The sequence below is a fragment of the Hetaerina americana genome, unplaced genomic scaffold (genome assembly GCF_022747635.1).
Source record: "Hetaerina americana unplaced genomic scaffold, ioHetAmer1.1.p SCAF_17, whole genome shotgun sequence".
Taxonomy (NCBI): Eukaryota; Metazoa; Arthropoda; class Insecta; order Odonata; family Calopterygidae; genus Hetaerina; species Hetaerina americana.
Window position 1 is genome coordinate 3,526,581 of NW_027286730.1, and position 12,815 is coordinate 3,539,395.

The window sequence follows — 12,815 nt, forward strand, 5'->3', positions numbered from 1 at the left end:
TTAGTCATATTTATAATAAAATAAATATGTACAAGAAGTAATTTTGTGGGAAAAACCTAGGGAGTTCTAATATGAATACCCTAGTAAAAACTCACGCAGGAAAGCACCCACAAAGAAGGGGCGTGTGAAAGGAAACCCTGGTAGGTCTTTTGGATGGATTTAAGGGAAGTATGTAGAGATAAATTACGAGTTATTGTATTATTTAGTATGGGATCTAAGGATATTTTGTACAATGTTAGATAGGAATAATGAGTGTGTTTTACCAGGGTCCATTACTAACCCACCCTAACTTGGAGATTGCTGCTAATAATTAGTCAACATCATGGATATTTAGAAAGTGGTAATAGATTGGTGCTAAAATGTTATTAGAGCTAAGGTAATGTCCCACAAAAAAATTTAACAAGTTTGTAAAATATGTTCAAAATATATAGTATTTCCGTGTTTTAATTTGAACCAATGGTTTGTTAGCGCTTTCCAACCGGTTCGGCTTCTAGATAATATTTTTAAGTACAAATATGTTCATGTTTTGCTAGTAATAGTACTCTTATATAGATTCTTACCTAATCATCAATGGCTGCGACGAAAGAAGAGAGAAACACGGCAACGAGCCTTTATCAGGGTTCGTGTGGCAGAGTAGCCGAAGCATAAGTTATTTATAAGATGCTTGTTGCATACTGAATAAGTGCTTTTGCAATAGCGGTGCTTCCATGACCTTTCTCTTAAAGCAAGTTATTAATTCCACGGACTCTCCAACTTCCCTCTAGATGAAATGCTCCCCTGTTACCTCGAAAAGTACGAGGTTCAAGATAATAATCTACTCTCTTGAGCCCACTAAATAAGATCATGCATGTGTTGAACCGTACTGATCATAAATTATCATTTTATTTGAACTTCAGGTGCATATTTATTTTTGCCGGGGTACTTCAGCCGAGTATATCATTAGGCTATTGACCGGAGTGGCCGGTTTAAATCCAGGTGACAGAATCTTCAGTGTCACTCAAACTCTGCCATATTTAGGGTACTAGACCCTCCTTAGAAATCGCGGTTGCCTCGAGGAAAATGACTTGACCTGAAGTTATGATGTATAAATTTCACTCGCATAAGGCTTAGAAGTAGTAGTGTTGATTTTTTATTGAAAGAAATATATATTAACGTGTTTAGTTTTTTATTACTTCAGATGGCTCATATGAAGAATGAATTTCAATCTAAATTGTGGAGGTGAATAAATCTACCAATCTCATGCCATATATTTAATTAATGTTTTAATAATTCCTTTTTAGTGCATGCCAAAGAGTGATGAGGACTATCATATACCTTTATCATCAAAGGTTAGCGATTTTGAGGCATTATTGTGAATTTCTGTCGGGCTCGGCATTCGATTATGGCGATTGGATACATCAAAAGGGAGTGTATGGTTTAAGTTAAATTGCTAGGAATTAAGTCCTTGGTGGATGGATATATTGATATTTTATGTTTCAGTATTTTTAAGGTTCTATATTTGATATTAGGTTAAAGCAGTGCAAACGAAAATTGGGAGGAAAATAGAGGCTAATATTAACAAAGGAGTAAGACGAGGATGCAACCTCTCGCCAGCAAAATGGAGAAGAAATCAACATGCTCCGGTTTGCAGATGACATAGCAGTAGTGGGGGAAACACGAGAGGGCCTGCAAGCAACACAAGCAAGTGCTATGGAACAAGCACTGGGGGAATATAATATGAACATCAACAAAAAGAAAACTAAAATCCTTGAGTGCGGAAGAATCAGATATCACAAATCGAGGAGTGAAACTAGAAAAAGTGAAATCCTTCCTCTACCTGGGCAGCAGCATAACATGGGATAGAATAAGTTCGACCGACATCAAGCGAAGAATAACACAAGCTAAGAACGCATTCATGAAGAAGAGGCAATTACTATGTTCAAAGAACATAAGGCTGGAAACAAGGAAGCAATTCGTCAAGGCTTTCGTGTGGGGCATGGCGCTCTATGGTTCCGAGACTTGGAACATTGGAAGAGTGGACCAGCGAAGAATAGAAGCCTTTGAAACATGGTGCTGGAGGAGAATGCTGAGGATTAAATGGACAGACAAAGTAAGGAACGAGGAAGTATATAGAAGAGCAGAAGAGGAGAGGACCATATGGAGAACTATACGGCAAAGAAGAAATAGATGGATTGGACCCAGATTGAGGCACAATGGATTGATTAGGAATATAATAGAAGGGAAGATTCCGCGAGGAAGACCCAGAATCAAGTACATAGGAAAAATTAAGAAGGACGTAAAATGGAGAAGGTATCAGGGATTGAGGGAATGGAAATTGAATCGAGTAGAATTGAAGGCTGCAGTAAACCAGTCCTAGGATTGAAATACTGACGATGATGATGATATGATATCTCTATTTTAATCTGATTCTTCAAATAAGATTTCTTAGTTTAGTTTTTCCTGATAATTAAATTTAAAATACGCAATGATTTCTTTTTTTAATTATTCAATGTACATAATAATTTGAATTGTCATTTGAAGGCAAGATAAACTTATATTTCAGTTATCCAACGTGAGCAATTGCTAAGTACAAATGTTTGCTTATACAGGCCTGTACTTTGTGAAAATGTCCGTAGGTAAGGTTGTTGTTTGAGCTACTACAAAGAATTAATCTGAATTCAGTTTGTTTATAATTTGACTCTGGTATCAGATTGAATATTACGTGCATGTGAATGAGTAACATGAATGAATGAGTAGTAGGACATGCTAAATATCGAATTGTTAACGTATAGGTAGTACTTGTCTAGCCATTTCATCTCTCGCTATGTCTTACGTGCATTTGATTCATTTATTTGAAATATTTATACATTTCGCGACTTTTATCGAGCTTGGCATTGCAGCATCATTGCTTCTCTTCCGCAGCAAGGGGGTGATGCAGTTTCATTCAAACAGGAAGAATGAGTATCCTGACGAGTGGCGTCATTTCTCATGTGTACAAATGCATCCAAGTGCCTATATGCATTTATATAAGGAGGGCAGAGTGACCGACCTTCATGTTGCACATATTCGCCAGAGGGGACGGGAAAAAATGGACGTCTATTTGGGGTCATTTGTTCCACTGAACAGCGGGTGGTCTACGTCCTATATATATGCCCCTCCGGAACCCTCATTTCCTTCTATGTCGGTCCTAGTGGTCCCCTCTTGGCACTTATTAGCTACCTAAGGCCCACCCGTTATTTCATTCTCTAACAAGTGTCCATTGCGTCCGTAGTTTCCTCACGGGAGCATTATTCCTTTTCATGCTGCCATTCAGTAAACTTCTAAGCATCTTAAAGGAGAGAGATATTTTTTTCTATTGTGATAATGTATGAATTTTGTATGAAGAAGAAATGACATCTTAACCTGACCTCCAGCGCATGTTTTTCTTTTTGGCATGGCTCTGCAGCTGGAAAGCCATGATAACGTGATGACCAGTAAATTTCATAATGTATGTGGAAGTAGGAGTATGCGTATACGAGCTTGAATTACTTACATTACGAAGCCTAATAATAAGCATTACGAAGAAACAATGAAAAATTTGTTTCTCGAAAATAAAAAAAAATCTGCACCTGGTAATATTTTGCCAAGCTGCCTTCCATGACGACCTGGGAAAGAGTAATCTATTAATTAGTTGCGTTATTACCTTCGGACAATCACGGAACGTTTCCGCATGAATCACTTGTATTTATATTAATTATTTCGTAGGAAAATATTGGACAGTGCCTATTTCTATTTTTATACCAACGCAGACTTGTTTTTATGCAGAAGGTTGCTACAATTCAATTAGTTTTCCATTGAAATGGGAATGGTTTAATTAAAATATTTTTTCTATCGAATTTATAGAAAAGAATTGGGAATTGAATCAAAGATAAAAAAATCGATCAGTCAAGTTTTTCTGTTCATATTCTTCTGAAAGGTCACTCCAACTCTGAAAAGGGACCGCTTGTACGACTCTTTATTAACGCTTTAAACTTTCCTTTGAAGTTGCTGTCGAGTGGCTCGGTTGGTTTCACTTCCGGAGAGGCCAACGGTTTCGACGACAGTCCGAAAACGACCCCATTTCAGTCTCTCTCTTCCCACCCGGAGAGCACACCCCGAGAGCAAATGCAACCAACCACCACCACGACAGTCGGCGAAGCAATCGTGTTTCTCCCTCGCTCACACTCTCGGGGAGGCATCGGCGGTCAATCAACGCCGCATGCGATATAGCGTCCCGCGCCTCGTGAGCCGGTCCGGTTTCCGAGGCATTTGTACTCTCGGTAGGGAGGGATAGGGGAGGGGGATGGTAGGTGGGCGGTGTGGGAAATAGAGAGAGGGGTATGAGGGAGACGAGGCCATGTAAAGGGGGCTTGGTATGAGAGATGGGGGGGGGGATGGAAGTTTGGAGGGGAGGAGAGGAGCATTTCGGGGAGGAGGAGGAGGTGGTGGTCATAAAGAAAGAGCTTTAGTGAGAGATGAAAAGGAAGCGAAATAAAAGCTCTGGCAAGCGATGAAAACGATGCTGCCCCAATCCTCCTCCACCTCCTGTCCTCCCGCAAGCTCCGACTCCCCACGCAGGGCCCTCCCCAACTCCCCTTCCGACCCCCGCCTCATCACCCCTCCTCCCACCCCCGCCCATTACTCCCTTATCCGCGTCTCCCCCGGGTTCCACCGTTGGCCGGAGACAGAGTGGTGGGGGGCAGGATGGAGCGAGAGAGGAAGGAGAGGCATGCGAATAAAGAGAAACAGTGTCCATTACGTGATTTGCAAATTCCACCTCGTCGCGTTTCCATGCCCTCTCTCCGTTCCCCGTAAATTTCCTCCGGCCCGCGACCATTCATCACCTCGGCCGGAATCACGGAAAATTGTGGAAAAAACAGCTTTGACAGCGGGAGGACAGCTTTATAAAATATGCGATTGAAAAAAAAAGAAAGAAGAGGGACCCGCATGCGAGCTAATGCCTATGGAAAGCCATTAGAGTGAGCCATCGGAGGGATATGCCCTACGGGTATGAATCCGCGGCCGTCGTGGGCACGAGACGCAGCCATCTGGGTAAATTGATTTTTAAAAATCTTCGCTGAAATATGCGTTGCAGCGAAAAATTGTTGACCATCTTGTCAAAGTGCCGCCGTCCTTATATTCTAATGGATTAACATGTGCATAACATCTGGGAAATTACAATTTTTACGAAAAACCTTTTACGGTGGTCATTATTTCCTCTGACCTCATCTTGGTTCTTCTTCGTCTTTTTCGAATCGCTAGAAGAACTGGAAAATTTTTAACCGAGCTAAAAATTCTTCGGGTAGAAGTTTCTGTCAGGAATTTAATATTATTCGCTCCTGAATTCCGTAAAATAATGAAATATTACCAATGAAAACCTTCTTGCTTACGGTAATGCGTTTTTGTGTCAGAATTGTATTTTCTGCCTAACTTCTCTTCTTTACCTTATTATAATGATATTAATATTTCAGAACAGTTCTTGTCTTTGGATTAAGGCTAAATTTTTCCTGATCGTATTTTGTGCAGTTGCTTGCACAGAAGATAGCGTGCCGATTAACAGATGTTATTTTTCTTGAGTCGATAAAGTTTGAACTCCAATAAGTGGAAATATGTCCCGTTTACTGTTTTGGTTGCCCGGCCTCATGTTGCCTGTCACATCCCTTGGTCTTAACTCTCCACTCAAGTTTCATAAATGAATACACCGCAGCAGATTTAATAAGTACAAAGATCCTCATGGACAGCTTATCCCCAGTCCCTCCACTTAAACGAAGATCTCGTGACCCGTCCGTGACTTCAAGAACCTTGTCATGAATCAGGTACACCCACTCGCTGCTTTCTTGTCTGAATTTTGTCGAAAGAAAATTTTAGATGATTCCATTGGGGACTACGCGATGCTGAGTCTGACAAATTTACCTACCTCTCTCCACCTCTGCGATTGTTTTATGGGATTTGGAAAGAAATCAGCAAGGGTTGCGTGAGTCATGTGGCGGAAAGTATCACGTTACATATTCACGTGAATAGTGTTAGTGAATCAATTTTACGTCATGGTATGAAATATGCGCCCCACTAGATTTATTCAAGAAGGTTTTCGCAAATCAATCCTCTAGAACGCAAGGTAAAATTACATGGCCCTTTGGTAAAGGAGTTGTCGTGAAAACTCTTCGGGGTCACGGTAAGATTTCCCTTTAGGACTTATTCAATTTGTCACTAAAATCGGTCTAAAATCTACAAAGTCTATCCACCAATCAAGGGATCTTGCCTTCTAATGAAGTGTTATATTAAAATGTTACCAGTTGTAGTTAGTATTTGACGGAACTAGTTCGGTGTGGTCACCCAATACAGCAACAGTCCTGTGCTCATTCAAGATTTCCAATTTCGCTTCTTGTGGGGAAACTACGTCGTAGTCTCTTATCCAAACGAGAAGTAAGGTCTTGTATTATCAGTATCTAATTTATTTCATAAATTTTACCTTACTTGATCTCCAAGTATATTTTCTGTTGTCCTGACAAATTTCAAATTTCCCCTATCGGGCTTTCATCTCTACTATATTTCTCCGAAAATTTCGTTCAGATAAAAGGTCATAGTTTTTTCCCATTTTATATTACGTTTTTCCAATTTCACGCACACAAGTTTTAAAAGTAAGTAAGAAGTGCAGTTTAATCGAAATCACTAGTTTATTGGAGTTGTTTGCGCGTCATTTATCTGTTCAAACCAATACATCTCACCTGTTATGTTGATTAGAAAGTCTACGGATAATCGACAATAAGTACGCTCGGTATCCCACCGAACGCAGGACACATACCATTAAAAGGTGCTTGCATTGCGCAATAACCTTTTTCCTAATTGTAAATAATTTATCAGAATGTAAAGTATCGCGCAAATTCGAATTACATACCTCAGATATCCTCATTCAAATGTAATTGACGATATTACTTGCCTAGTTTCCCTTACCTACAAGTTGACTTTCCGATATAGCCCAACCTACCATTGTCAACCAGTTAAAATGCCGCTTAGGGTAATTGTTTTTGTGAGCATGCTTGTAATCGCAAATGATTTTTTGATGCTGGAAAACTTAATAATTTGATGGAAAGTGAAATAATGTAAGTAGACTGTTAGAGGAGAGAGGAAGAAGTAGATTGAGAGGATTTTCAATACCCCGTCAGAAAATGAATGAAGTGAAAATAAGGAATTTTGAATACGATCGTTAAAGTTAAAGGACAATATTTTTGACCTATCAAGTACACAGGAGTGAAAATATTTGCAGTGGGATAATATATTTTCAGTTGAACTTTAGTTTATATATGTACGTATTTCTGCGGTAGTCTCGGCTCTGCAACACCTTCGTGAAATTGCGAATGAGTACCGCAATATGAAATTGTGGTAATTCCCAGATTGAGTTTAGAAATTTAGATCCAACCCGGCGAACCGTTAACCATAAGATAACTCGGCCTGCACCAAGGATCATTGAACACAGCTGTGAAATGAAAGAGCAACTTGAATTCGTGCATGCATTTCATTTATTTGTTAATGCGCTATTTCCCCGTAGTTTTTCCACTATCGTGCCAATATAAAATTCCGAAGGCCACGAACTCTCTCTCTCTTTCTCTCTCTCCCTCTCTCGTGTTCCATCGACGACGCTCCGATCCGTTCAGTCCGACCCCGGACCCCCATGCACGTACACCCCCCACCTCCATTTCCTCCCGTCATGGACCCCTCCCACCCTGGTGTACTTTTTTCGGCCCTCAGCATCCCCCCATCGCAAGCACACTAACGCACGCACTGGGTGAGCCAGCCACCCTTCGCCCTCCCTCCCTCGACTCTCCGGAACTGTGACCAGCATTAGCTTAAATTAACCGTTGCGACGAGCTACGCGTGCCTCGTTTCAACCCCCTTATTCCCCGCCTACCACGTACCTCTGACCCTCCCTCCCCCCACGCCAGTCCCCCCTCTCGTAACCCTCGACGAACCATCCAGACCCCTTCCCCCTCCCATCTCCCTCTACACCACCCTAGCCAATATATATACATACACACACACACCCATATATATATATATATATATATATATATATATATATATATATATATATATATATATATATGTGTATATATATGTGTATATATATATATATATATATATATATATACACAAATATATATACACTTACACTACACTACATATATATATATATATACGCTTACACTTACACTACATATATATATATATATATATATATATATATATATATATATATATATATATATATATATATATATATACAAATATGTACACATATATATATATACATACTATATAAATTTTCACATATACTACCTTGATCAAAAAGTTCCCGGAATAACCACCGTGTGGCGCTCCCATCGTTCCGATTTGAGTTCTGTTTTTTTTGTTAAATTGGTACATCTGTTGTTGATATTCCCTTTAAATCTTAGTGTCATAACTTGACATTTGCAAAAGTTACGGTCGGTTTTCGGTATGTCCATCAGTGCTTCCTGCGATTTTTCCATTACTTCCTCTCGGCTGCTAAAACGCGTTCCCCGTAATGGTTTTTAACTCGATTGAACAGAAAGAAGTCACAGGGAGCCAAATCAGGTGAATTCGGTGGCTGTTGGATGGTATTTGTTGCATTTTTCGTCAAAAAATTACGAATAATGATAGCACTGTGCGACGGTGCGTTATCATGGTGCAAAATCCACGAGTTTTCTGCCCACATTTCTGGTCTCTTTCGGCGAATTGCTTCACGCAAACGTCTCATAACGCCCAAATAATACTCTTTGTTTACTGTCTGGCCTTCTGGCAAAAATTCATGATGCACTACACCGTTGTAATCCATGAAAACCGTCAGCATTGCCTTCTTTTTTGACTGAAAACGACGTGGTTTTTTTGGTCTCGGCTCATTTGGTGAACGCCATTCACTTGCCTGATGTCTGGATTGCGTGTCGTACTCATAAACCCACGTCTCGTCTCCAGTAATGATCCTTTTGATGAATGTGGGATCGGATTCAGCCTCGCAAATCATGTCTTTTGCGACGTCAACACGGTCTCCTTTTTGCATGAAATTGAGGTCTTTTGGAACCAACTTTGCTGCTACACGACGGAAACCCAAATCATTAACCACAATGTCTTGGGCGGATCCATAGGCAATGTTCAAGTCCTCCGCTATTTCTCTGATGGTTAATTTGCGGTTATTGACCAACATTTCTTTTACTTTATCAATTTTTTCACCGACTTTCGATGTCGATGGTCTGCCACTGCGTTCATCATCTTCGATTGACTCACGACCACTTCTGAACCGCTCGTGCCACTGGTAAACGACCGTTTTTTTTAGAGAATCGTTGCCGAAACACTTTTCCAACATTTCCAACGTCCGTGCGCCACTAAATCCGTTTTTTACGCAAAATTTAATACAAGTTCGTTGTTGCAAATTTAAATCCATTTCTGCAATTGTAAAAAATCGCCAACACACACAGAGATAGATGTACTCTTGGCTACGTAACTTTTGCAAATGTCAAGTTATGACACTAAGATTTAAAGGGAATATCAACAACAGATGTACCAATTTAACAAAAAAAACAGAACTCAAATCGGAACGATGGGAGCGCCACACGGTGGTTATTCCGGGAACTTTTTGATCAAGGTAGTATAACACACATACGCACTCGTATATTTTTTTCACTGTCCTCACTTTCTTCTTCTGCCTTCCCCATCCCGTGATTCTCCCTTTAAACCCGCCTCCTCCCCATTCCACTCTCTACTTGGCCTGCCTTACCCTCTCCCCCGTCGTCCCTCTGACTTCGAGCCCCACGCTTCCCCCGATACCGTCATCCCAGTACTCTTTCGCTCGCACGCAGTTTGCATCCTCCGCTTCCCAACAGCCCTCCCACCACTTGCTCGCCTTTGAGATATTTATGTACGCACACGAACGCGGACAAGGAAGCTTAAATGTCTCTCCAACAATGGACTCTTCGAACAATGAGCACTTGCGCGGATGTTCCGTCAGGAGGAAATGAGTTCCCGCTCAGGGGTGTGGGCCAAATGAGTGTTTAAAGCCGGGAGTTTCCGCCCGTCGGGCGTGCGTTAAAATTAATTTTCAGTCGTTTGAGTTTTTCCAATTCCGGGGGTCGAACCATTGCCGTCGCCTCCTCATCTTCGAGACGGAAAGAACAACTATTGAAATATCGTAGAGAGATGGAAGCGCTATATTAAACAAAGTTAATGTCGTGCTGAAGGAATAGAAGTAGCGGAGCGAACTACGTGTCCTCACGCTTATCCTTAATTGGTGTGCGCAAATTGATACATTTCGTAGTGTGAGGTGCCCCCAGAATGAAAACATTTGATAGACCTCAACAAGAAATCCATAGTTGATAGCCTAATTTTAAGCGATTTTTTTGGGAGGGGAGGCACTCACAAAAGTATCTTTTTGTTTCGTTTAGTTGTAAAGGACGCAGTGAAAGTTTCAACTTGAGATCGCAGGGTTTGTCCCAAAATTAAGTTGAAAGATGCCACCAATGCAGATAACTAGAATGTAGTGATTTGTGGTGGGAAAGGTAATGGGAGATCTTGGGAAAGCAACGTGACCCACGTCAGTTAACTGTACATTTACAGTGTGCTGATTGCTGCTAGACTGGACCCCTGTTCTACGGTCACCTCACGAATTCCCGATGCCCACTGTGGAGAAATAATATCCGATATTATTTTGCATTAAGCTTAGGAAATTGAGTTCGGAGACCATGACCATGGTTAAGGATTTTTATGGAGATTGAGAAATGTCCCAAGGGATGGTTTTTCTGGTTGCACAGGATGCTCTGGGAGGGTGACGAGGAGTGCACTGGGCATCCGTCAACAACACAGCGTGATGGAAAGGTGCAAAAATGAGAGACATGTTCAATTCTAATTCACCTCCAAGTGTCAGGATGTTAAAAGAAGAATGCAATATTCAGAAAACCATTATGTGCATTGCATTTTTACTGAAGATTTAGCCATGAGAAAGATGTCCCAAGATGCTGTTAGATGACTGCTTATGTGTAAATCTTGCCTTGGACCTCTTTGGGGCTTTTAAAGGAACTAGATTAGTCATCTAGTTCCTTTAAAAGCCCCAAAATTTCATAGTTTAAGAGGACGCTTCGATAGCTTAAGTGGCTAAAGCACTCGACCTGATATTGAGGGATCTGGGTTCGAATCGCAGTCAAGGCGAATGATTTTTACACTCTGAAATTGTTGCATTGAAATGCACATTAGCGGGTGACTCCGTTAAAAGTCAATGTTGCCGCATCTCCCGCAGTTTCTTTGGAATTAACCAAGCGCAGATTTTTGTGAGTGAATCCCAGTCTTTAATATTTTAATTTGCCAGTGTGATTAACTGCTTGACCAATTTTAATCTTATTTTTCATAAATGCTCTTCGCACTTCGCTAACTGTTAGGTTTAGCAGTCGATGGTTTGCCAATTGTGCCCTTGAATTAATTGTGCTATATTTCCCATTCGGCTAAAATTTTTCTTCCATGTGGGATAAGTCCTGATGAGCTCAATCGGTTGTTTAATGAGTTATCAAGAAAAAATGAAATGGAACGGAATAAAAACCGATATCTGATAGATGCCTTCATTCATGGTGCTTAGCTCGACGTATTAGTTAATTTGGCATAGATCCTTGCAAACTTCACGAATCGATTATTTAATTTTAGGAATTCGGAATTTAAGTCAGATTTTCTCAACAGTTGGTTCCAACATTATACCTAACCTCCAGAGATAACGGTTTCCATGTGAGCAATGATGTCTTATTGTCGCAAGGGTATTCTCATTCGGTGTGGTAGCACGAAAATTATTTTCACCACCAAGTTCCTTTCCCCTAAACCCATTCTGTTTCGTGGTCATCCTGCATGATTCCCTGGAATTTTACCAATGACGAATTTTTTGACGACCGTGCGAAATATCGACTAGAAAGAAATAACTCCCGTGCAATTTCACGTGATGCTGAGGGTTTTAGCCGGTGATTCGCGGCCCTGGTTGATTGATGATTTTCGAGGCAATTGCTTGCTGGAGTGACCGCCGCACAATAACCCGGGGCACCGGCAGTAGCGCAAAAATGTACACCGTCCCACCCTGGGCGTAGAGTCATAAAATATTCTCCACCACCCCCCCCTCTCATTTCAACCCAACCTCCCCATTTCCACGACGGAAGCCATTACAGTGTTCATTGTTTATTATCGGCTCGGCTGCCGCGCGCTCCTGCGGCCGGAACACGAAAACTGCGAATGTACCCACACCTGTAAAACGGTGATACATCCGTAATATTTTCGCTCGTAAAGCACAAAATAAAAGGGTCCCTCTCCCCCTATACTTTTCTATGGACATGGCCCCGGTTATTTCCTGTGCCAGCAGAACAAACAAAAGGGAAGCGAGGGAGGTTTGGGTGAGGTGGGGGGTGGGGGAGGGTAAAGAGACGCGCAAGAGGTGGCGCGGAAAGAAAACCAGGGGGTGAAAAGTGTTCGAGGAAGAGGAGAGAGGAAAAATCGGAGAAATGGGCGAAGAAATGTGAGGAGTAAATTTTTCCCTTCTTGTAGTTACGGATCACCGCGGAGGCGAGCAAGCCTTGCAGCACGAGATTCTGTGGTGTTGAGGAAAGTAGTTCCTAGCGGGGGGGGGGGGCAGCACATGGACGTGGTTTTCAGTTGGGCAGTTTCCGAAGAAATAATTTCAAATTTCCAGCATTTCGGGCCACATATCAAAAACTTTGGTCGTGGTCTCCGCTATTTTATGCAGATTGATCAGTTATTTTGTCGTGTTTCCTTTCATTCATCGCATG